We start from the raw sequence: 10,281 nt of genomic DNA, 5'->3' as shown, positions 1-10,281 counted from the left end.
GAAAGGTTAGTAAAATGTTACATGGCTTCTTTATTACCATTGTGGTTATAGTTTTCTTCTCCCTTCTGCTTGCTGGGTTTTTGTTTATGTCATGCTACAAAATACTTCTGATGCTCCCTTAATAACTTGTACCAGACATAACTTCTCCTATCAGAGATCTGAGAGGGTAGTTGAAAAGAAAATCTCTATTGTCTTTTATGATAATTGGAACATACGGTCTTGTTCTCTTTTTCTCAATGAGATTAGAAAATGGGAATTTTATCTTGTTTCATTTTTTAATAGCATTAGCCATTTTATAAAGAAAAGTGTAAATCTTAAAAAAAAAAAAAAAAAAAAACCGGGGGTAACCTTGAAGAAATTCATTGTCATATATGGTTATACTCTAAGGGAAAAATGACGATCATTTCTAATTTTTGCAACAGTAATTGTCTGTGGCAGGTTCATTTGATGTGGATATTAGCTTTGACTCTCAACTAGAGGTCAGTTATTCTTTCTTTATAAGCAGGCTGCTCACTGTAAGAATAAAAACAGTTCTGCCTCTTCAAAAGCTCACTATTTTGAGGGGCAGGCTTTTGGTTTCATAAGTAGAACCAATTCTGGCTTGCGGCCAGTTTTGTCTCCTTCTACACAAACATCCAGTGGTTAACTTGGATCACAGAATGGTAATGTGGAGGATGCATTAGGGAGTTCCGGTGCTTTTCACCAGTTTTCATGGAATAAATGCGCACGCTTCAGGGTCTCATCATACCAAGAACAACAAAACAAGGGCAAAAGACACAATTTTCTTGGGAGGTTTTGTATTATCTGTCAGGATGATAACGCCTTATAATTTGTTTGGAAAATGCAGGCATGCCATCTATAATATGTCTTTGTTTTTCTTGGTTGAGAACCACTGCTAGTTTCAAGATAAGGGAATAAGCCTGGATGGGCCAAGATCATTCAGCTGGCTGGTGGCAGAGCCAGGAGTAGGAGCAACTTTTCTTCCCTCTCAGAGGTTTTTCAGTAACTTCCCTCCTGAGGCACTGGCTAGATGCTCAATTGCCCCTGCAGTGATCTACCCTCCTTTTCATACCTGTACTCTGGGCAGAACTTCATCTGACCAGTTCTTAGCCTCAAGCATAAATTAGGCAGTTTTCATTAATGCTTAAAGGTCATTAGGGTGCCATTAGCAAATTAGAGTTTTAGTTTAACTAAACGCGTCCTAGTAGCTTAAAAGAATTTATGTTCCTCAAAGCACATTAAACCAGAATTGAACATTTTAATTTTGTGATTTAACAAATAATTCAAAACTTCTGTCCACCTCTAAATTATTTAAGAACCTACACTTTTCATTTGATAAAAATTCCATCGTATTATTGCTTCACATATTCACCTTGATGTCCATTAATGAATCACTGATTGTGTAGTCATTCATCTGTGTCACATACTTCTACTGAGTGACACAACTTGAGAATCAAGAAAAATCCAATATTCCCTGAACATGAGACTCTCAAAATCAGGGAAAGAATAAAAAAGACATACACAAAATGTCACTTGGCTTGAGTGGGAGTGCAGACAGTCATAATGTATTCTCATACTGAGATCATCAAGATTATTAATGAATATTAAAACTGTGTATTTCAATAACTGCTTATTAAAAAAAGATTTTTATAGTTTCTAGGAACCTACATGTATATCACCTCCTTTAATTTTTAAAACAACTGTGAGAAGTAGGATATATAATGCTGCCATCATTTTATGGGTGAGGTGCTCAGAACTCAGAAATTTGGCACCTAGTGTATTGCAATGGATTAGAACTTCTGATCTCTCCCTGGTCAATGTCCTCTGAGCAGGGACTCAAACTTAATGCAGGCTGTAGTCTCAGGCCATGTTTCTGGCCTCAGAATCCTTTCCTCTTTTGCCTATGATGGGAAGCCAGTGAGCAGTGTAAATTCACTTTGGCCTCCACCACTTAAGCCTGCAATAAAACTTAAACAAGAAAGTAGCCCATTGTATGTTCCTGGCACCCTTGATGAAGATCAGTTGACTGTATGTGTGGGCTTATTTCTGGACTCTCTATTCTATTCCACTGGACTGTCTTTATGCCAGTACTGCATATATATGCATTTGACCAATGAATGGACAAAGAAATGTGACATATACATACCACAGAATATTTATTATTCAGTCTTTAAAAAAAAAAAAAAGGAGGAGGAAATCCTGCCATTTGAGACCATGTGGACGGACCTGGAGGACATTATGTGAAGTGAAATAAGACACACAGTCCCAGGACAAATGCCTGATTACACTTGGAAGAAGTATCTAAAAGAGTCAAAATCAAAGAAGCAAAACTACAATAGTGGTTGCCCAAGGCTGGAGGGTAGGGGAAATGAGGAACTAATATAAAAAGTTCCAGTTATAATCAGTGAATAAGTCCCAGAGATCAGCTGTACAACACAGCACCTATAATTAACAATATGGTACCATGTACTTCAAAGTTTGTGAAGAGAATCGATCCCATGGTAAGAGCTCTTAGCGCACACAAACACACGCAGAAAATGTAGCCTAGATGAGAAGGCTAAAGAAGACAGTCTTAACCCGACAGGTTAAATTCTCAAAGACCAGAAATCAAAGCCAAAACAAAACAAAATGAAACACAACAAAAACTATGTCTAAGACACATTGCTAACTCTAGGTCCTAATATTCAGGCAGAAAAGAACTTTCCTCAAATGCACATCCCATCCTCAAGCTGTAATCCTTTTTTCCAAAGGAAAATTGCCCAGAGTTTGGCTTTATTCTATAGCTCTCCATCATTTCCTAATTAGCTAACTCCTATCAACACCGCTTACAAGTTTCTGGTGATGGGGCGGGGGGGGGGGGGGGGGGGGGGACGACACAACACTTCTTTCCTTTCTTATCATCTTGTAGAACAACTCAGTGAGGAAATTCAAGTGAAAATGGTAAAATGTGTAGACAAAGAATCAGTATGGGACTTGTCTTGTCTCACTTCCATTTCACTCCATACATAAAGCTTCCTCAGCAAACCTCTTTATATTTGAAATTTTCCTTAAGTGATTTGAGGGTTATTCATGAGTATTTAGATAAACTGCTCAAGTTAAGAATTAAGTAATTCCAGTATTTATCTATGTTGATTAGCCACCCCAGAGAGTTAAAGAATCATTTATCTTTCAAATCAAACTATATTTAGAAATCTTTCAACACTGATTAATATTCTGTAATATAAGCAGTTTCTAAGTTTTACACATAGATTTTTAAGGACCAGGGAATGTTCTGAAAATATAATAGGTGATCATATATGTAACCTCAATGTTCTCGACTGGGGGTTCATATAATAATGAGAGTGGAATATGGGGCTCCTGAGTGGGATAGGGGATCAAACCGACTCAGTGGGGCCCAACTGGGACACTCCAACTTATGTACTGTGTGATCTTGGGCAAGTCATTCAATTTCTATATGCTTCAGTTTGCTCATCTAAAAGGATTCACGGGGGGGGGGGGGGGGGGGGGTGAGGAATCCCTGGGTGGCTCAGGGGTTTAGCACCTGCGTATGGCCCAGGGCACGATCCTGGAGTCCCGGGATAGAGTCCCACGTTGGGCTCCCGGCATGGAGCCTGCTTCTCCCTCTGCCTGTGTCTCTGACTCTCTCTCTCTCTCTCTCTCTCTCTGTCCATCATAAATAAGTAAATAGATAGATAGATAGATAGATAGATAGATAGATAGATAAATAAATCTTTAAAAAAATAAAAAAATAAAGGATTCATGGGATAGAGAGATAGAGAGAGAGAGAGAGAGAGGTAGATTGATTCATGGCAGTGCCTGGGTGGTTCAGTTGGTTAAGTAAGCATCTGTCTTCTGCTAGGGTCAAGATCCCAGGGTCCTGGGATCAAGCACCACATCGGGCTCCCTACTCAGCAGGGAGCCTGCTTTTCCCTCCTTCAGCCTGCTGCTCTGCCTACTTGTGCTCTACTAGCTATAATTTTCAAACAATGGGTTTTATACAAGGTAATATAACTTTCTCCAATACCTAAGTTCCCATCTTTGTACCCTGCTGCAATACAACAGTTCTCCCAGGTCTTGGGATCCTCACTATCTGCTTCCAGACTGCTCTGATGCCACCTGTCCATGTAGGATTAGAAAAAAGAAATCTTTGAACATCAACTAATAGTGAAGACGTGGGCAAGGCTTACTCTATCTGTGCTTCTTTTGATATTTATAAAATAAGATCAGACTACATTCCTAAGGATACTCTTACATTATCTACAGTATTAAAACTGCCTGTCGAATCTGATGACAACAACTCTTACTACATATAATTTTGTGACCTCTGAAACTAGTACACTGCTGAACATGTAGGTAGTCAATACTATTATATAGATGTTTAAATGAGTTCTTTCCATCTCTAAACATTTCCAGGTTTTAGTTGTATGCTTCTGACTTATCACAAGATGTCCTAAACATCAGGCTCTTCATTCCCCTGAAATACCTCGGTGAGCATCATTCACATATGCCAACCATGGTGCTACCAGTGTGCCCAAGAATTTCCTGGATGACAAGGCATTCCCTTGCCTTAATTACTCTGTTAACAGTGTCAGCATTTCTGCCTTCTGTAGTGATTCATCCTAACACCAAAGAAAAAACAGGTCTGAAACTGAAGATACTCTTTCAAATATACCTAACAGCAATACATCATGAGTCACAAATACAAGTACCCAACAAGTAAGGCAGGTAACATTCATGAGTGAATTAAGCAGAGAAGAAGACAATACGGAGGACTGGGGACTACAGCAAACTGAAAAGCAAATACCCTATGTAAAAGAGCAGCTAGGGCATCCCAGGTGGCTCAGCGGTTTAGCGCTGCCTTCAGTCCAGGGTCTGATCCTGGAGACCCGGGAACCAGTCCTATGTCGGGCTCCCTGCATGGAGCTTGCTTCTCCCTCTGCCTGTGTCTCTGCCTCTCTCTCTCTCTCTCTCTCTCTCTCTGTGTCTCTCATGAATAAATAAATAAAATCTTTAAAAAAAAAAAAAGAAGGAAAGAAAGAAAAGTAACATAGAAAGAAATAATGCTGCATTAAATGGAATAAACAAAGACCAAGGACAGAAACCATCTGAAAATGTAAAACAAAACTAAGACAACAAATAAGGGAAAAGAGATAGAATGAAGCAAACCAACACCTCCAATTTCCAAATGATACTTGTAATTAATGCAGAGGACAGGGAAAATTAAGAAAAAAAATTTTTTTTCTGAGCTACAACAGAAAGGGCCTACAGAAGGCCGATCATGAAATATATCCTCTATTTATTGCACCATTATTTATAAAACAACCAAATTATGGTAGCACCCCACCCCAGTGTCTATTGATAGATTGATAAGGAAGATACAATATAAATGGCAATGGAATATTATTCACTCATAAAAAAGAATATACTCTTGCCATTTAGAATAACACAAATGAAGTGAGAAAGTATAAAGCTAGGCGAAATAAGTCAGAGAAATAGAAATACCACATGATCTCACTCATGTGGCATTAAGAAATAAAACAAACAAACAAACAAAAAAAAACAAAAGGAAATAAAACAAACAAACGAATAAAAGGGAAAGGAGAAACACAAACCAAGAAAACATTCTTAACTACAGAGAACTGATAGTTACCTGACAGGAGGTGAGTGGGAGGATGAATAGGTGAAATATGTGATGGGGATTAAAGAGTACACTTATCATGAAGAATACTAAGCAAGATATAGAATTGCTGAATCACTATATGGTACACCTGAAACTAAGAGAAAACTGTATATGAATTATACTGGAATTAAAATAAAAAACAATAAAAAAAATTTAAAAGATAATTAACCCTAGCATACTACTCGGTTCTCTTGTATGTCCTAACAGTGCAAGCATGGATAATTCATTTTCAGCTTTCAGAATCAATCTTACCCAAAAAATGCAAGATACATGTAATAGAAGATAATATAAATTTTTCCAACCACATGGGTGGCTCAGTCACTTGAGTCACTGACTCTTGATCTCAGCTCAAGTCTCTCAGGAGTCATGAGTTCAAGCCCCATATTGGACTCCATGATGGGCATGGAGCCTACTTAAAATAATGTGACGTGGAATCAAAGAGAATAGCATATGCATATTATTTTAAATTCAGAAAAAACCACCTAAAGCATTGAAAACTAAAATAATTAAAACTTGTTTAAAACATCCTGAGATTCAGAGATAGATTACAAAAGAGATTTGGGAGAGAGGAATCTAGAACCAGGCATGGGAAAGTTTATCATCCATATACTTAAGTACATCTCTCAAAACGTACTAACCTACTTTCGGGCTTCCCAATATTCCTTCCTGAAAAATATAAAAATGGCCCATTCTTTAATACCAAATCTTCTTCTATCTATGATCCTAATTAAATGATCCAGAATGAAGAAATCTTCTTTTCTCCTTTTATGATCTAATAACAGGCTTTTAACTCTTCCTCAAGGGGAAAAAATGGTTTGATCTTAAGGAAAAATACAAATACTAGAGATATGAGGTAATATGATATAACTTATACACCTTTCTCTAATATTTTAACATTCTGGCATACACCCTTTAATTTAATAAAAAAAATTCTACCATGAATAAATAGGTAGCAGTCATCCTAAAATAACTAAAAACACAGTCAGAACTTGGTGAGAGTACTTCAAGTTATTGAAAAGGAAACTAGTAAGTGCCTCTACAAATCATAGCTTTTGTTTTGGTTGAGTTTACTTTACTTTGAATAAAACTGGGCCCATTAATACTGGAAATAGTTGTGGAATTCTTTACCTGAAATCCATGGACCTTCTGAGTATTTTCTTAAGACACAAACCACAGCTCTCAGCAGATTCTTAGATTAGAATACTGTTAAAAAGTTAAGAACCACTGAATAGTGTATTGTACGCTCCCTAATTCATAGATACATTTGTAACAACAACCTATCCTAAAAACTAATATATGTACTTTATTTAAAAGCCAACCTTGTTATAGAAATGTAGGGCAGTTTACTATATACACACACTATTAATAATAATAATAACATTAATATTGTAAATGACAAATAATCATCAATAACCAAGTTGACGTCTATAAAAATCTAGCATGAAAGATGCAACAAGTGATAGAAAAGATTAAACTACCACTTCTTCAGACTAAGGATTTCTTCCTGCCCAGATCAAAGAGAATCCCTCTCCAATTTAAGTGCTGTAGCCTGAAGACAGAAAAACAAAATTGAAAGACACTTTACTTCCCAATATAAGCACCAAGGTTAAGGCTTTTCTTTTCTTTCTTTTTTTTTTTTTTTTATTTTTTAAGACTTATTTGAGGAGGACACAGAGGGAGAGGGAGAGTCTTAATCAGATTCCAAACTGAGTGCGGAACCCAACTGAGATGGGGCTCGATCTCACAGCCCTGTGATCATGACCTGAGCCAAAATCAAGAGTCAGAAGCTTAAGCAACTCAACACCCAAGTACCCAAGGCCTAGTTTTTCCAACAGATCGTAATCATCTGAGCAAGAAAGAACAGCTCCAAAACATAATGAAGACTGCATTCCCTAAAAACTGAGGCTCTCCTGAATCACACTCTATCTGATAGGTGTCTACAACAATGAAAATATCATGTTCAGAATTCATATTACTGTCATGTTATTTTGGTGTGCAACCAAATTGCCAAGCTACTTATTAAAAGTAATTCAATAAAGCAAATTTAAATATCAGGAATAGTTTTTCTTTTTTTTTTTTCCCAGGAATTGCTTATTAGCAGAACTCTTCTACATTGCTGGCGGGAATGAAAAATGGCATAGAGCTGCTTAGGAAAAGTTTGCACTTTCTCATAAAATTAAACATTTACCGGGCAGCCCCGGTGGCTCAGCGGTTTAGTGCCGCCTTCAGCCCACGGTGTGATCCTGGAGACCCAGAATCGAGTCCCACATCGGGCTCCCTGCATGGAGCCTGCTTCTCCCTCTGCCTGCATCTGTGACTCTCTCTCTCTGTGTGTCTCTCTCATGAATAAATAAAGAAAATCTTTAAAAAAAAAATTACTTAAACATTTACCATCTGACCCAACAATTCCAATCCTAGGAACTTATTAGCAAGTGAAATGAAACCTTAAATTCACCAGAAAGGAAAAACAACCGCACACAAACGTTTGGGGTAGCTTTATTCCTCATTGCCAAAAACTGGAAACAAATGCTTCAAGTGGTGAATGGATAAACATGCTGAGGTACATCCAAATAATGGAATACTGCTCAGTATCAAAAACAAACAACCAACACATCCTTCAGCAGGGATGAATCTCAAACACCCTACACAACAGGGAAGAAGCTAGATTCAAAAAGGCTACATACCACGGGGTTCAATCTATATGCTATTCTGAAAAAGGAAAAATTACAGAAACTGAGAACAACAGATCAGGGATTGCTAGGGGCTGGGAGTGGAAGAAGGGGATGAGTACCAAGAGGCAGCAGGAGGGACATTTTTGAAGCTAATGGAATTGTTCCATGCACTGATAATAAGGGGAGCAAATTTTAGCATGCAAAAATTTAAAAACAGGAAAAAGAAAAAAATTGTATCTAATACAAAAAAAAACCTTACAACAAAATCACAATTGAAATGCCAAAAATATTGAATACTTCCTTTAAATTTTCTGGCTAACCCATAAAAGCATTTAATTTCAACTTCTGCCATTTAAAAAAAGAAAACCATCTATAAAGTATCTCTCTACTTTTAACCCTGAGTAACTAAGTCAGATGCTTGTGTTTATGACTTTATTTAAAGTAGGACCAATTGGGGCAGACCCGGGGGCGCCGCGGTTTGGTTTGGCGCCGCCTACAGCCTGGGGTGTGACCCTGGGGACCTGGGATCCAGTCCCACATTGGGCTCCCTGCATGGAGTCCGCTTCTCCCTCTACCTGTGTCTCTGCCTCTCTCACTCTCTGTGTCTATGAATAAATAAATAAAATTTAAAAACTAAATAAATAAAGTAGGACCAATTTATTTGTTTGAGATATCTCATACATACACACTAAATTGGTTTGGAGTGAGCACAGCGCCTCAGGAGGCACTTAATCAAGGTTCTTCCATGTTAATTCTCCCTAATAAAAAAGATGAAATGATTAATCCATTCATCCAACACACAAGTAATCAGGAGAGGCCTATCACGTGCCAAACACAGGAAATGAAATGGCACACAAGACAATCACAATCTCTGACATCACACAGCTTAAACAAGAATATAAAATACGATATATACAAGAGAATTACACTTCTTTCAGAGCACACAGCAAGTGCACATACCCTAACTATGTAAGCTCTAAATGTACCATTAGTATCTACATTGTGAAATGCCTACTATCTTGGTGAATTAAATAATACACCCAAGGTTGCCTGGTGTCTCAATCGGTTAAGCGTCTGCCTTTGGCTCAGGTCATGATCCCAAGGCTCCTGGGATCGAATCTCCCATCGAGCTCCCTGCTCTGCGAGGAGCCTGCTTCTCCCTCTCCCTCTGCCCGCTGCTCCCTTGCTTGTGCTCTTTCTGTCAAATAAATAAGTAAAACCTAAAAACACAACTGAAAAATAAGCACCACAGTGCTTACCACCTCATGACCCCTCAGTGTTTAGGGAGGATAAGGAAGCAAAGACCTCGTACACAGAACACCACCAAAGAGTACAATCAATAATCACTCCTCTATAGTAAGGCCCTCTTCAGGGTAATAACAGAATATACAGATTAATCTGTCACCTTTTCCACCAGCAGGGCATTTTTTTCTGACTCAGAATACCAAATCATGAACTTCCCTTGTTTAGAAATAGTATTTTAAAGGGTTTTGTTTGTTTTTTTTTTTTTTTGGGGGGGGGGTAATAAAAGGAGAAAAGAAAAACAACCAGAAAAGATGGGCGGGGAAGGGGGGGGAGTCAGTTAAGTATATAGATATTTTGCAGTGAAGTCTTAAAAACAAATTAAGCAAGTTTAAGGAAACTAAAACAGAGACATACAACCACACCCTTGCTTCTTTCTGTTATGAAAAAGGAAGCCAAGATATGTAAAAAGAGGACTGCCTGCAGGTGCTTTGGGATGAAGTTCCCATGTGCAGAGGTAAAATTATATAACCCAAGGACTAAACAGAGTGTGTGATGAATACTCGGCTACACCAGTTACCCGAAACATTTTCCATCCCAAGCATCCTAATTACACGATGCTCCTGGGACCACACTGGGGCCCACAGGACCAGGGTTAATAATGCCAAAAAAACAGAAAAGCTTTCA

Source organism: Canis lupus, unplaced genomic scaffold (assembly GCF_011100685.1).
Source record: "Canis lupus familiaris isolate Mischka breed German Shepherd unplaced genomic scaffold, alternate assembly UU_Cfam_GSD_1.0 chrUn_S2046H2245, whole genome shotgun sequence".
NCBI classification, from domain to species: domain Eukaryota; kingdom Metazoa; phylum Chordata; class Mammalia; order Carnivora; family Canidae; genus Canis; species Canis lupus.
This window is presented reverse-complemented; position numbering follows the sequence as displayed.